Here is a 17,158-nt window from a genome sequence, read left to right on the forward strand (position 1 = left end):
GTTCCTTCTGTGTCAGCCCCAAGTGAAATAAACCTACAACAGCGAGGCAGGGAAAGGTTGCTGAAGAAAGTGTTTTATTTTATGTATTTGTTAAATTCACACTGCCACCCACCTCTTCCAAAGGGACTCTGGGTGGTGCACAATAAAATATGCATAATGCAATACAACAAGATGTATAAACGGAGCAGAAAAAAAAGATGATCAAAACATCAAAAGAGGTGCAATAAAATTCCGAATGAGGAGGAATAAAACTCCCCAAGACTTACAATGGAGCTCTGGCAGTTTTAAGAGAGGGGAAATTAGATGCTTCACAAGGAAAGGGGAAAAGGACAGTAAAGGAACTTGGGGCAAAAAGGGTAAAGGAAGACTCAGAGGAGAAATGCATGGTTCCTCTGAAAGCTGTTAAGAGCTGGTGCTTAAGAGCAACCCCCTCCTGTTTGACCTCCCTCTCTCCCTCCCTCCCTCCTTACTTCCTCCCTCCCTCCCATTTGACCTTCCTTCCTTCCTCTCTCTCCTTCCCTCCTATTGACCTTCCTTCCTTCCTCCCTCCCTCCCTCCCTCCTGTTTGACCTTCCTCCCTCCCTCCCTCCCTCCTATTTGACCCTTCCTTCCTTCCTTCCTTTCTCCCTCCCTCCCTCCCTCCCTCCCTCCCTCCCATTTGACCTTCCTTCTTTCCTTCCTCCCTCTCTCCCTCCCTTCCGTTTAACCTTCCTTCCTTCCTTCTTCCTTCCTTCTTCCTTCCTCCCTCCCTCTCTGCCTCCCTCCCATTTAACCCTTCCTTCCTTCTTTCTTCCTTCCTCCCTCCCTCCCTCCCATTTAACCTTCCTCCCTCCCTCCATCCATCCCTCCCTCCCATTTGACCTTCCTTCCTTCTTCCTTCCTCCCTCTTTCCCTCCCTCCCTCCCATTTTACCTTCCTTCCTCCCTCTCTCCCTCCCTTCCATTTGACCTTCCTTCCTTCTTCCTTACCTTCCTTCCTTCCTTCCTTCTTCCTTCCTTCCTCCCTCCCATTTGACCTTCCTTCCTTCTTCTTTCCTTCTTCCTTCCTCCCTCCCTCCCTCCCATTTGATCTTTCTTCCTTCCTAGATCCCTCCCTCCCTTCCCTTTGACCTTCCTTCCCTTCCTTCCTTCCTTCCTTCCTTCCTCCCTCCCTCCCTCCTTCCCTTCCTTCATCTCATCCTCCCTTCCTCCATCCCTCCACCCGTCCATGCCTCCCTCCCTCCCTCCCTCTTGGAGGCACAGTGGTTAGAATGCAGTATTGCAGACTAACTCTGCCCACAGGCTGGAGTTTGATCATGACAGAGCCCAAAATTGACACATCTTTACATCCTTCCGAGGTCAGTAAAATGAGAACTCCAGATTGTCGGAGGCAATAGGCCAACCTTGTAAACTGCTCAGAGAGTGCGGCAAAGTACTGTGGAGTGGTATAGATAAGTCTAAAAGTCCTACTGCTTTTCCTAGCCTGGTGCCTTCACCACTAGACCAAACCGGCTCTCTCCATGCACCCAAATTGTTTTGAACACTCAGCAGAGTCCAAGGAAGGAACTGAAGAAGACACTAAGCAACACCTTCAGAGGAAGAACTTCTCATCAAGACGTTGTTTTGGATATCAACCCAATCTGAATGAATGTGACCATCAAGTGATAAAGAGAGGCATAAAATGGAGGACTCTCCTGCTGATCCATTCAGGAAACCGAGGTCTCCATTAGAAGTGGCTGTTAAACTCAAGCTGTGGGGTCCTTAATGCTCCCTGAGTGCACTGATGATATTACCTAGTTGGGTCATGAAATGTCTCCAAGAAAACCACTAAGTTCAGAGGGGGTGACAGACCCCACAGTTCAACCTTGAGCTATAAATATTCTCTTCTGTCAAAACCCTCAAGTTGACAATTACACTAATTACTAATCCCTTAATTATGATGAAACACGGAGTTTGACAACTCAAATTATTTTTTTCTTCCTCTGGGAACTAGCTCAATCCAGTGCTTTGTGAAATTTTAAATGTTTGTCTCCCCCCCCCCTTCTGGGGATAAGAAAATGTTAATGGAATTCAAAAGTGTTCCTAGGGGTGCATGTATTATATGTGTAAAACAATATTTGTCACTTTTTGATTGAAGCTTTGCATCTTTTCTAGGTTTACTGATGTCGATAATAAATGAATGAAATTTTTATTATACAGATGGAAGGTATACCTGAAAACAACAGCAAGTAATGCAGTAAAAGTACCCCAATAAAGGTAAATTGTACTGGTTAGTATATTTTACAACTGTGGTGCAAAGAATATTACTTCAATAATTGGATTTCACATATATAATATATAATGTTTTATATATATATATATATATATATATATATATATATATATATATATATATATATATATATATTATTCTATGTTTTCTGAGTTTTCGCGGGTATTTGTATATAGGTCTTTGGTTGTTCGGGTTTTCTCCCGCGTAAAATTGGAAGTGTCTTGGCAACGTTTCGACGAAGTCACATTCGTCATCTTCAGGCTGGTGTTTTTAGCTTCTTGCTTTGAGCAGCAATGTGTGGTTTTAGCTGTTTCTTCCTTTTAACTGCCAGTGAGGGTATGAACTGATTGGATGGGAGCTTGGCTGTGTTCTGATTGGGTGGAGGTGTGTTCTGAATGGTTAGGGGCTTGGCTAAAAACACCAGCCTGAAGATGACGAATGTGACTTCGTCGAAACGTTGCCAAGACACTTCCAATTTTACGCGGGAGAAAACCCGAACAACCAAAGACCTATATATATATATATATATAACTATATAACTATATAACTATATATATATATATATATATATATATATATATATATATATATATATATATAGTATCTATCTATATGTATCTATCTATCTAAAATGTAATATAGTATTCTAATATTGTGTATATAAACATTGTATCTATCTATACAGTCTATCTATACAATATTATATTATATATATTATATAACAATATAGATATTATATAATACAACATAAATATGCATAATAATATTTTTGGAAGAAGAAGAAGGAGAAGGAGAAGGAGAAGGAGAAGGAGAAGGAGAGGAAGAGGAGGGGAGGAGGAGGAGGAGGAGGAGGAGGAAGGGGAGGAGGAGGAGGAGGGGAGGGAGGAAGAAGGAAGAAGAAAGAAGAAAAAGGAGGAGGAGGAGGAGGGGAGGGAGGGAGGAAGGAAGAAGAAGGGAGAAGGGAGAAGGAAGGAAGGTCAAATGGGAGGGAGGAAGGGAGAGAGGGAGGGAGAGAAGGAGGGAGGAAGAAAGGAAGGAAGGAGAAGGAGGAGAAGGAGGAGGAGGAGGACATAGTAGTTGGTTGCACCAAGAGTCCAAGTCATGTTATGATTATTAAATCTGAGTCTGTTCTAGATTTAATTATCTAACTATATTGGAAAGTTTGATTGTTGATTATATTGCAAGCCTCTGGAAGGTCAAGCAGATACACTCAACTGGAGATCCTCCAAGAGTATTGGGGAAGTATATCTGTCCTGCCTTTAAGAGCAACTCAGGGAAAAAATGGCAGCATGGGTGGCTTGGTAAATTTAAAATATACATTTTTTTTAAAAAAATCCCTTCTCCTTCTGTATATCTTTCTCCATAAATTAAATAGTTTATGTTGTTAGTTCTGAAGTCGTGTCCAACTCATCGCAACTCCATGGACAATGTTCCTCCAGTCCTTCCTGTCCTCTACTATCTTCTGGAGTCCATTGAAGCTCACGCCTCCTGCTTCAGTGACTCCATCCAGCCCCCTCATTCTCTGTCGTCCCCTTCTTCTCTTGCCCTCAATCCCTCCCAGCATTAGGCTCTTCTCCAGTGAGTCTTTCCTTCTCACTAGGTGGCCAAAGTACCTGAGTTTCAACTTCAGGATCCAGCCTTCTAAAGAGCAGTCGGGGTTGATCTCCTCTAGGACTGACCAGTTTGATCGCCTTGCAGTCCAGGGGACTTGCAGGAGTCTTCTCCAGCACCAGAGTTTAAAGGCCTCCATTCTGGCACTCAGCCTTTCTTATGGTCCAACTTTCACAGCCATACATTGCAACTGGGAAAACCATGGCCTTGACTATATGTACTTTTGTTGGCAGTACCAAATGGCAAAAGAGAGAGAGAGAGAGAGAGAGAGATATTATAGATGGATGGATAGATAAATAGTATAGATAGATAGACCACTTGGATTGCCTTGCAGTCCCGGGGACTTGCAAGACCCTTTCACAATCATAGTAGAAGATGAGATGGATGTGAGAGGGAGGAAAAGAAGGAAATAAAAGTTAGGAAAGGATGGGAACTTTTTATCTTTTAGGGAGACTCGAGGGATTCAATCGTTGGAGATTCCTCTGCAACAAGACCCACCTCTTCGCCTCCTGAACTAATAGGCTGGCTGAAAACTGAGTTTTTAGAAGCTTTTCTGTTTTCCTGCAAGTTCGAAGTTAATGCTCAGCAGGGAAGAAAGCATCAAAATCTATTAAAGATGCATGTTTTGAGATGAAAAAAAAAAGGCTTAGAATTATGCCTTTTGAGAGACAGTATGTTTGGGGGGGAAATGCTTAGTTAAATGCAAATGTTCTCTGATTTTTTTAAAAAATATTCGGTTTATTTTAAGCCTGCAGATTAATACACAACGGGAGACCATGTACAAAACTATATAGATGCAAGTAGACTGGTTTGATTATACTTTACAGATTTCATCCATCAACCAACAAACGTCAGCTAATATTTTACGAAACAGAATCGTGTTGCAGCATGCTGGGGAGGTCTATGCTTTTGTGTTTTCCTTAATTTTAACACTTATTCTATTCTATTCTATTCTATTCTATTCTATTCTATTCTATTCTATTCTATTCTATTCTATTCCATTCCATTCCATTCCATTCCATTCCATTCCATTCCATTCCATATTTTCTATTCCATTCCATTCCATTCCATATTTTCTATTCTATACTATTCTATTCTATTCTATTCTATTCTATTCTATTCTATTCTATTCTATTCTATTCTATTTATTCTTTTTTATTCTATTCTATTCTATTCTATTATTTCTATTCTATTCTATTTATTCTATTCTATTCTATTCTATTCTATCTATTCTATTCTATCTTCTTTCTTAATCTATTCTATTCTATTCTATTCTATTCTATCTATTCTATTCATTCTATTCCATTCCATTCCATATTTTCTATTCATTCCATTCCATTCCATAATTTGCTATTCTATCTTTTTTCTATTTCATTCTATTCTATTCTATTCTATCTATTCTATTCCTAGTCTATTCCATTCCATATTTTCTATTCATTCCATTCCATATTTTTTCTATTCTATTCTATTATATTCTATTCTATTCTATTCTATTCTATTCTATTCTATTCTATTCTATTCTATTCTTTCTTAATTCTATTCTATTCTATTCTATTCTATTCTATTCTTTCTTAATTCTATTCTATTCTATTCTTTCTTAATTCTATTCTATTCTATTCTATTCTTTCTTAATTCTATTCTATTCTATTCTATTCTATTATTCTATTCTATTCTATTCTATTCTATTCTATTCTATTCTATTCTATTCTATTCTATTCTTTCTTAATTCTATTCTATTCTATTCTATTCTATTATTCTATTCTATTCTATTCTATTCTATTCTATTCTATTCTATTCTATTTATATTCTATTTATTCTTTCTTAATTCTATTCTATTCTATTCCTATTCTCATCTCTATTCTATTCTATTCCATTCATTATTTTCTATTCCATTCCATTCCATTCCATATTTTCTATTTCTATTCTATCATTCTATTCTATTCTATTCTATTCTATTCTCTTCTATTCATTCCATATTTTCTATCCATTCCATTCATATTTTTCTATCTATTCTAGTCTATTCTATTCTATTCTATTCGATTCTATTCTATTCTATTCTCTTCTTAATTCTATTCTATTCTATTCTATTCTATTCCTATTCAATTCTTTCTTAATTGATGCTATTCTATTCTATTCCTTCTTAATTTATTCTATTCTATTCTATTCTATTCTATTTTCTATTCTATTCTATCTATTCTATTCTATTCTATATCTATTCTATTCTATTCTATTCTATTCTATTATTCTATTCTATTCTATTCTATTCTATTCTATTCTATTCTATTCTATTCTATTCTATTCTATTCTATTCTATTCTATTCTATTCTATTCTATTCGCCTCCAGTGATGGAGCACACACAACTTCTGAAGGCAAATCTTTCCCCTGATTATTTGTCCACACTGTTAGGAAGTTTCTCCTCAATTCCAGGTTGCTTCTCTCCTTGATTAGTTTCCATCCATTACTTCTTCTCTTGCCTTCAAGTGCTTTGGAAAAATAAGTTGAGCCTCTCTTATTTGTGGCAGCCCCTCAAATACTGGAATACTGCTATCATGTCACCCCTAGTCCTTCACCTAGTGCAGGGGTTCTTCAAACCTGGCCCTTTTATGACTTGTGGATTTCAACTCCCAGAATTCCACAGCCAGGCATTCTGGAAGTGGAAGTCCACAAGTCATAAAAGGGCCAAGGTGGAAGACCCTGACCTAGTGCTTTACCTTCACTTCATCTTGAACTGAGAGGTTTTGCAGGATCTATTTAAAGTTTGCATAGTTTGTATATGTCAGGTGTGAAGAATCAGGACCACACCTTAAAGTCCCAGTTAAGCTAATTTATTGTTCTCTCTTATACTCAAGAATGTAGTCAACTAACAGTCAGCATTAAATTGGCGCTAGATAAGAATCAACAGAATTCAAGAAGGTTGAAATTAGACCATTGGTGGAAATGTAATGACTCCAGGCTGATTCCTCTCTTGACTCTGCTCCCAAGCTACGCCTGTTCTTCTCCTACAGTATATTTATCAACAAACCAGATATCCTGGCCTCTAAGAACATAAGAAATGTTTCAGACATTCTATGAACAATATTTTTTTTTCTATGTTTGCTTCTCATTCCTCCCTCCTTTACTTTAACGTGTGAGAGAGAGAGAGAGAGAGAGAGAGAGAGAGAGAGAGAGAGAGAGAGAGAGACTGATTGAAAGAAAGAGAAACATGACTTGTGTATTGATTTGTATATTAAACAATCCCAATTCCTAATCCTATTTTCTTAGGCTCCGTGATAAGTCTGCTAGCGGTTCATGATAAATTTGATCCTGTTTGGCCAGGTTCAAGTTCATTTTACAAAACACCGGCTCAGACCAACAATCCTACATTTTAATTGCAAATAGTGACATTTTCCTGGAAAGGTTTTTTTTTTTTCCCCTGCTGAAAGATAACAAGTATCAAAGCATTTTCATTTCTTTTAAAACAATAAAAAAGAAAAAGAAAAAAGAAAAGAAAAGAAAAAAAAGAGTAGGAGACAAAAGGCATTGTTGAATCTTCTAATGCATTAGGCACAGTTCCACATGACATTTTCCTCTAGAAGCAAAAGAAACGTTGATTAGATTGTAGCACAGACCTTCTAAGAAGAATGCAGAATTGTTTCAGAAACCAGGAAGGAAGGAAGGAAGGAAGGAAGGAAGGAAGGAAAGAAGGAAGAAAGGAAGGAAGGAAGGAAGAAACGAAGGGAGGGAGGGAGGGAGGGAGGGAGGAAGGGATGGAGGGAGGTTGACACCATCTACTCTGTGAAAGTTGCTAAAGTATTGGAAGATAGTTCTCTTTGTTAGACTAAATATACATAGTTCTCATTTGCTACAGAGAGTAAGTCAGAAGGAAGGAAGGAAAGGAAGGAAGGAAGGAAGAAAGAAAGAAAGAAAGAAAGAAAGAAAGAAAGAAAGAAAGAAAGAAAGAACGATGAGAGGCAGGTTGATTTCCTCTATTCTTTGAAAGTTGCTTAAGTATCATATCACAGAAAGGAAGGAAGGAAGGAAGGAAGGAAGGAAGGAAGGAAGGAAGGAAGGAAAAGAAAGAAAGAAAAAAAGAAAGAAAGAAAAAAAGAAAGAAAGAAAGAAAGAAAGAAAGAAAGAAAGAAAGATGAGAGGCAGATTGATTCCCCCTATTCTGTGAAAGTTGCTTAAGTATCATATCACAGAAAAGGAAGGAAGGAAGGAAGGAAGGAAGAAAGGAAGGAAGAAAGAAAGAAAGAAAGAAAGAAAGAAAGAAAGAAAGAAAAGAAAGAAAGAAGGAAGAGAGGCAGGTTGACTCCCTCTACTCTGTGAAAATTGCTTAAGTATCATATCACAGGAAGGAAGGAAGGAAGGAAGGAAGGAAGGAAGGAAGGAAGGAAGGAAGGAAGGAAGGAAGAAAAGAAAGAAGAGAGGCAGGTTGACTGCCTCTACTCTGAAAATTGCTTAAGTATCATATCACAGGAAGGAAGGAAGGAAGGAAGGAAGGAAGGAAGGAAGGAAGGAAGGAAGGAAGAAAGAAAAAGAAAGAAAGAAAGAAAGAAAGAAAGAAAGAAAGAAAGAAAGAAAGAAAGAAAGAAAGAAAGAAGAGAGGCAGGTTGACTGCCTCTACTTTGTGAAAATTGCTTAAGTATCATATCACAGAAAGGAAGGAAGGAAGGAAGGAAGGAAGGAAGGAAGGAAGGAAGGAAGGAAGGAAGGAAGGAAGGGAATGTCCCTTCCCATTTTGCTGATTATTTTTTCCCCTGATCCTACATGTCTGTCTTCTGAGTAACTTCCCTTGAAGTTGCGACTAAACCCACCTTTCCCGAAATAATTATCTACAAATCAGTCAGGTTTGGCTTTCTCTGTGCAATTACATGCCTCTCATTTGTCAGCGCAGATGCCTGTCTAATTTAGCAGCAAAGCTTTGGCGACAATATAGGCAAATTGGTTAATTGCGCACACAAAGGCCAATAATGAGACATTTGCACACACAATTACGTGCTCCGTGGCAACGGCCTCCCATTATTGCACACACACAATTGCACTACTAAAATAAGTGTGGGGAAAGGGGCTGGCGCGAATCCAATTGGCTGAAGGGAGTAGGAGCAGTGAAGGTGAGTTTGCAACGGGGGGGGGGGTGAACTAATCAAGGAGAGAAGCAACCTAGAACTAAGGAGAAACTTCCTGACAGTGAGAACAATTAACCAGTGGAACAACCTGCCTCCAGAAGGAGTAAATGCTCCAACACTGGAAGTTCTTAAGAAGAGACTGGACAGCCATTTGTCTGAAATGGTATAGGGTTTCCTGCCTGAGCAGGGGGTTGGAGTAGATGACCTCCTAGGTCCCTTCCAACTTTATTATTATTATTATTATTATTATTATTATTATTATTATTATTATTATTATTATTATTATCAATCATCGCACAGTCAGCCAGATGTTCAGACTGGATTTGGCATTTTGTCTACCTATCGAGTCCTTACCCAGGACCTGGGATAGGCAGAAGTAGATGTTTGATGGTATTACAGGTATCGTCGCAGGATGGAAGCAGTTCCTAATAAGGCCGCCTTTTGCAATTGACTAATAGCAAATTTGTCAATGCCAATGGTGTTCAAGTGGTGCTCCAGTTGTTTTGGGATTGCACCCAAGGAGCCTATTACTATTGGTACTACCCTTGCTTGCTTTTGCCACAGTCTTTCTATTTCTATTTGTAGGTCTTTGTATTTTGTTATCTTCTCCAGTTCTTTCTCTTCTATTCTGCTATCTCCAGGCACTGCCACGTCCACTATCCAGACTTTTTTGTCTTTCTTATCGACAATTGTTAAGTCTGGGGTGTTATGTTGCAGGTGCTTGTCTGTTTGAATTCTGAAGTCCCAGAGCAGTTTAATTTTATCATTTTCTATGACTTTCTCTATTTTATGATCCCACCAGTTTTTGCTTACAGGCAAATGATATTTTTTGCAGATCTTCCAATGCACCATTGTTGCTACTTTGTCATGCCGCTGCTTGTAATCAGTCTGTGCAATCTTCTTGCAACAGCTTACCAAGTGGTCCACTGTTTCTTCAGCTTCTTTGCATAGGCGGCACTTACTGTCTGTTGCTGTCTTCTCAATTTTGACTTTGTATGCATTTGTCCTTAAGGCTTGGTCTTGTGCAGCCAGAATTAGTCCCTCGGTCTCTTTCTTCAATTTTCCTGCTCTTAGCCATTGCCAGGTTTTATTATTATCTGCTTTCCCAGCTATTTTTTTAATGTATTGGCCATGTAGTGCTTTGTCTTCCCATGCCTCTATTCTGTTCTTCATTTGGTCTTTCTTGTAGGCCAGTTTGGTCTCTCCAGTAGTCAGTAAGCCTTCCTGATATACTAATTTCAGTGCATCTTCATCATTGTTCTTCAGATATTCTTCCAAAGCCATTTTTTCTTCTTCAACCATCTGATGTACTTGTAGCATTCCACGCCCACCTATTTGCCTTGTAGATAAAGTCTATCAATGTCACTGCGTGGATGAAGGGCGTGATTCATTGTCATTATTTTTCTGGTCTGCCTATCCATTGCTTTTAGTTCTGCTTGAGTCCAGTCCACTATTCCAGCTGTGTACCTAATGACTGGGATTGCCCAGGTGTTGATTGCCTTTATGGTATTTCCTCCATTGAGTTTGGACTTTAAGATCTTCTTCACTCTCTTGATGTATTCACCTCTAATCTTTTTCTTGACTTCAGTGTGCTTGATGTTGTCAGCTTGAAGGATACCCAAGTATTTGTAGTATTCTTCCTCATCCAGACTCTTAATGTTATTTTCGTGGGGCATCTTGATTCCTTCAGTTTTCACTATTTTTCCTTGTTTGATAGTAAGTGTGGCACATTTGTCCAAACCAAACTCCATTACAATATCTTGGCTATATATACGGACAGTGTTGAGCAGCGATTCTATTTCAGATGATGTTTTTCCATACAGCTTCAGATCATCCATGTAAAGGAGGTGGGATAGTCTGGCAGATGTTTTTGATGTTTGATAGCCATGTCCTGAGTTATTCAGTATTGTTGACAGAGGAAACAGTGCAATAACAAATAGTAATGGTGATAATGAATCTCCTTGAAATATTCCTCTCTTGATATTAACCTCTCTCAGCTTTTCACCATTGATCTGCAACTGTGTCTTCCATTGTGCCATCGATTTTTGCACAAATTTTCTGATGTTTCTACTTACTCCTGTTATTTCTAGGCACTTGATTATCCAATCATGTGGCAGAGAGTCAAATGCCTTTTTGTAGTCAATCCATGCCACATTCAGGTTGGTCTTCCTTCTCTTGCAGTTTTCCAAGATCATTTTGTCTATTAGGAGTTGATCTTTTGTTCCTCTGCTATTGGGGCGGTTTCCTTTCTGCTCAGGTGGAAAGAGATTGTTTCAACTAGATGCTGTTGTACTGCATCAGCTACCACACCAGTTAGTAATTTGAAAGTTGTTGGTAAGCAGGTAATTGGCCTGTAGTTACCTGGTGTTGCCCCTTTTGCTGGATTTTTCATTATTAGGTAGGTTTTCCCAGTTGTTAGCCACTTTTCAATTTCTCCTCCTTGTAGTATATTGTTGAATTGCTTGGCAATGAGTGGGTGTATAACAGTTAGATGTTTCAACCAAAACCCATGCAGTTCATCTTCACCTGGTGCTGACCAATTTTTGATTTTCTTTGCTCTTTTTTCTACCATTTTTGTTGTTATTACTAGTTCTTTCATTTCAACTTCTGTTTTATTTGCATCCACCTCTTTTAACCAAGCCGCATCCTTGTTGTATTTCTTTGGGTTATCCCATATCTGCTTCCAGAATTGCACTGTTTCTTCCTTGTCAGGTACTGACTGATTCCTTGCAGTTTCTCCATTGATGGATTGGTAGAAACGTTTCTGATTGGATTGAAATTGGAGGTTCTGCCTATAGTTTGCAATTCGAGCTTCATATCTACTGATTTTCCTGGCTATAGCTGTTATTTGTTGCTTTATTATTTCCAGTGCTTCCTTGATCTTCCTTGTTTCTAAGTGGTATTTCTTGATTAGGTATTCTTTGGTCTTCTTGTTCTTCAGCTTCTTTTCTTTCATCTGTTCTAGCTTGCTTGCATGTGATCTTAACTTGCTGATCTTATTTTCTAGTCTAACCTTCCATTTTTGTGGTGCACTGTTTGTTTGTTTTTCTTTTTTGTTGATTTTACATCCCAGGTATTCTGTTATAACTGCAGCTGTGCTGTACATTAATTGGTTTGTTTCTTGCAGTGAATTGGTGCTTATACTTGCTATTGCAGTATTTGCATCTTTTAATGCTTGTGCTAGCTGTTTCTTTGGAACAAGCTTCAATGCAGGCAGCCTTATTCTGTTGTTTTTGTGCTGTTCTAGATGCTCAGTTATTCTTTGTTTCAATTCTTTTATTTCTTTAGTTAGAGGGTTTTGTTCTTCCTGAGGAAGAGGTGCCTGGTTTCCAAATGAGAACAGTTGTATATCTCTACTGGATTCTTTCACTGCCAACTCCCCCTGGTTTGCCTCTACATTCTGAATTACTTCTTGTAAGGCTTTGATTTCTTTGCCCTGGGTAAACCTTTGCAGTTCGTCTAATTCTGTTTCTGTAAATACTTTATTTCGTGTTATAAATCGGCGTTGATCTGCTAGTCTCTGTTCTGTTATTTCTGATTCTGGATGTTGTTCTTTCCAGAACTGGTGCATTCGTTTTAGATATCCTCGTCTTGTTGGACTTGATCTGTAGTAACAGATCATTATTTCTTTGTTTTCCATCACTGTGTATCTGCGACGGGTAAACACCTTTTCTTCCAGTAGTTCTGCAGCTGCTGGCCCTGGTTGCTCAGCCAACAGTCCTGAGTCCTGTAACCCATTTTTCACCAGATATCCAGGAACTCCAATATCTAGTGCGGACCTTGTTAACCCGGGCGACGTCCGAGCCGGTATGGCATTCTGAAATTTACGTCTCACCATATTTTTTATGGGAGAGACACTCTTTGTCTGACTCCTCTGATGAGACCTGTCCAGTATGGTTGAACCTCTGGCATAGCTCTCATCTTCCTCAGAGTACACAAGCCCCACAACCACGTCAAGGTAGTGCCTCACTGGGGGATTATTATTATTATTATTATTTATTATGGATCATCGCACAGTTAGCCAGATGTTCAGACTGGATCTGGCATTTTGTCTACCTCTCGAGTCCTGGGATAGGCAGAGTTTATGTTTGATGGTATTACAGATCTCGTCGCAGGATGGAAGCAGTTCCTAGCAAGGCCGCCTTTTGCAATTGACTAATAGCGAACCTGTCAATGCCAATTGTGTTCAAGTGGTGCTCCAGTTGTTTTTGGATCGCACCCAAGGAGCCTATGACTATTAGTACTACCCTTGCTTGCTTTTGCCACAGTCTTTCTATTTCTATTTGTAGGTCTTTGTATTTTGTTATCTTTTCCAGTTCTTTCTCGTCTATTCTGCTGTCTCCAGGCACTGCCACGTCCAATATCCAGACTTTTTTGTCTTTCTTATCGACAAATGTTAAGTATTATTATTATTATTATTATTATTAGTATTAGTAGTAGTAGTAGTAGTAGTAGTAGTAGTAGTATCACCAATGAACAACTGCAAAGCACTCAGTTTTGAAATTCAACACCTGAAGGATAATTCTGCAACTTGCATTCTTTAAGCAAAAAGAACAATTTACACAAAGCACATTTCTAGCACATTTTTAACCTCCGCTTCTCTATTTCCTATTGTAGGGTTTCCTGTTTAAGCAGGGGGTTGGACTAAAAGACTTAGACGATTCTACATTTAGGCAAGAAAAACCAAATGTAGAGGTATAGTATAGGTGGTACCCTGCCAAATAGCAGTAACTGTGAGAGGGATCTCGGAGTCCTAGTGGACAATCCCTTCAATAGGAGCCAGCCATGTGCTGCAGCTGCCAAAAAAGCCAACACAGTGCTGGGCTGAATGAACAAAGGGATAGAATCAAGGTCACATGAAAGGTTAATACCACTTTACAAGGTCTTGGTAAGGCCACACTTGGAATACTGCATCCAGTTTTGGTCGGCACGATGTAAAAAAGAAGTTGATACTCTGGGAAGAGTTAGGTTTATGTCTAGTTAGTTTGTTAGTATGTCTAGTTAGGGTGTATGTCTAGTATGTGTAAACCTAGAGTGTATGTCTAGTTTAATGAAAAGAAGGACTAGGGATGACATCATAGCAGTCCTTTTTTTCCCTTCCTTTCTTCCTTCCTTCCACCATCCCTCCATTCCTCCATCCCTGCATTTCTTTCCTCCCTCCCTCCCTCCCCCTCTCTTTCCTTCCTTCCTTCCTTCCTTCCTTCCTTCCTTCCTTCCTTCCTTCCTTCCTTCCTTCCTTCCTTCCTTCCTTTTCCCTCTCTGCCTGTGTCTCTCTCACACACGAACACATACACAACACACACTCTCTCTCACACACACAGCACATGAAAGAAACTAAACCTGTTTCTTCCTTTTAGAGCCAAATATTAATGGGGAGGGAAGGAAGGAAGATTCCTCTAGGGAGAGTTTATTGTTTTACAAATAGAGTGTTGTGTTTCATGTTTTCATTGTTACTAAGACATTAACAAACATATTTAAGTTGCACCCACTGACACTCTTTTGCGGAAAACATATTTATTTAGAAACCTCATTTTCAGCCCGAGAGGAAAAAAAAAAATGTATTTCAAATTCACTCAGAGAATCACTGCACCAGTTTAGACTAACTATTTTTAAGGGTGAACTTCGTCTTTACAGCTACAAACACCCACACAGAGATGCATCAGAATTTATCTAATTTTATTTTCCCCTTGCAATAAAGCAACAAATAGAGGGAGGGACAGAGGGAAAGAGAGAGGGAGGGAAGGAGGGAGGAAGGAAGTCCAATTATTTTTGGAATAATTTTAAAGATTTCATGTTATGTTTATGGAGCAATCTGTAGTAAATGATTCTTTTTTTCACCAGCTGAAGTGTGAAAAATTAAAATGAGTGTTGCTAGGAGACTGTAAACAGCTCTTCCAATCCTAAAGTAAAACAGACAGTGTTTTATTTGTCTACAAACAAATCACATTGCCTTTAATTGTTTTCCTTAGTCTTAATGTTTTGTTGTTTGACTTTTATTTCTTTTTAACACATTGGTACAACTCCAAAACTTGTGGTGGGTCCTTGGTGCCTCTCTGAGCTTGGATGTTTTCTTGCAGACATTTCATGGCCCAAATGAGAGTAACATGATCAGTGCACAGTCCTCCTCCTCCTCCTGCTCCTCCTCCTCCTCCTGCTCCTCCTGCTCCTCCTGCTCCTCCTCCTCCTCCTCCTCCTCCTCCTCCTCCTCCTCCTCCTCCTCCTCCTCTTCTTCTTCTTCTTCTTCTTCTTCTTCTTCTTCTTCTTCTTCTTCTTCTTCTTCTTCTCTTCTTCTTCTTCTTCTTCTTCTTTTTCTTTCTCTTTCTCTTTCTCTTCTTCTTCTTCTTCCTCTTCCTCTTCTTCTTCTTCTTCCTCTTTCTCTTTTTCTTTCTCTTCTTCTTCTTCTTCTTCTTCTTCTTCTTCTTCTTCTTCTTCTTCTTCTTCTTCTTCTTCTTCTTCTTCTTCTTCTTCTTTCTCTTCCTCTTCCTCTTTTTCTTTTTCTTTCTCTTCTTCTTCTTCTTCTTCTTCTTCTTCTTCTTCTTCTTCTTCTTCTTCTTCTTCTTCTTCTTCTTCTTCTTCTTCTTCCTCTTCTTCTTCTTCTTCTCCTCCTCCTCCTCCTCCTCCTCCTCCTCCTCACAAACTTCACTCCCTTCTAGCACTGATGTTACAGAGTTTGGGTCATGAAATGTCTGCAAGTGGTATTAACACTTCACACGATCTTGATTCTATCCCTCTGCTAATGCAGCCTAGGACCATGATGGCTTTTTTGGCAGCTGTAGCACATGGTTGGCTCTTATTTAAGGGATTGTCCACTAGGACTTTGAGATCCCTCTCACAGTTGAAGACATTTCCTTGTCTTTTCCTTGAAGACATTTCGCTTCTCATCCAAGATGCTTCTTCTTCAGAACTGTAGAAGCTTCTTGGATGAGAAGTGAAATGTCTTCAAGGAAAAGAAACAAAGTTCAGTTGACTTTTGAAAAACTGCCCTTGGGACAACTATAGGTAAAACTCCTCTTGGGAAACAATGGATTCCCATATAAAAAAAAGGATGCCGGGGCAGATATTTCTACAGGGTTGTGAGAAGCCATACATCTAATTTTTTGGATAAGTGTTTCCAATAACTAAAATGTAAGATTTAGTTATGGAAATGTCCAGTGTGGAACAGCCAGGGAAAGCAATCATGGATAAAGACAAGAATTTATTCCGAGAATGGGAAGCAGAGCAAAGACCAATGAGTTTTAAAATGACATTTTGGGATTCTTGAATCTCCCATTTGTTACTTTCACTGAATAGAGTCAAATGCTAACATTTTGAGAAAGGGAGATCTCTCTCTCTCTCTCTCTCTCTCTCTCTCTCTCTCTCTCTCTCTCTCTCTCCTCAATTAAAAAGTTGCAAGCTTAGTCATCAAATCCAGTTTGCAAACTGAGTCAGTTCTGAATGAAATTGTTGATCTGATTATTTGGAAAGTCAATTCAATTCAATTCAGGGGATAGGTGGGTGAAATCTTCTTGTTGTTGTTTTTTCAGAAAAAAAAATCACTAGATCTATTCAGAGGCAACCAATTCAATCCAACCGCTTGACCTAAATTGACAATCCAATTTGGAACATCTATTAGTTTTAGAGATTGGATCGATTTTGACTTTTAAGCATATCATCAGCTCAAATCTTTGCATAAGCCAGTAGGAGATTCTGCCTTGGGGAACTATTGTAAAAATTTGAAGCACAGGGATTGTTATCTTGGGGAAAAAAAGTAGAGAAAAAACAAGATAGATAGATAGATAGATAGATAGATAGATAGATAGATAGATAGATAGATAGGTAGATACATAGATAGATAGATAGATAGATAGATAGATAGATAGATAGATAGATAGATAGACAGACAGACAGACAGACAGACAGACAGACAGACAGATGACCAAAAGTATCATGCAGGAGATAGGAAATCTAGATTATTCTGTTCAGTGTTAATGTCAGGTGTGAAGAAGGAGGATCACATGTTAAGTTCTAGTTAAGCTGGTTAGTTGTTCATGCCCATACACAAGAGATTAGTCAACTAATGGTGAGCACTAAATTGGGGCTACATAAGAGTTAATAGAATTCAAGAGGGGCTGGACTGGAATTGTTTTTTTTTTTTTTTTATTAAAATTTTTCAAAAGTTTTACAAATAAGAATCCACCCCCCCCTCCCC

This window comes from Crotalus tigris, unplaced genomic scaffold (assembly GCF_016545835.1).
Source record: "Crotalus tigris isolate CLP2741 ecotype Arizona unplaced genomic scaffold, ASM1654583v1 scf7180000018785.583249, whole genome shotgun sequence".
NCBI classification, from domain to species: domain Eukaryota; kingdom Metazoa; phylum Chordata; class Lepidosauria; order Squamata; family Viperidae; genus Crotalus; species Crotalus tigris.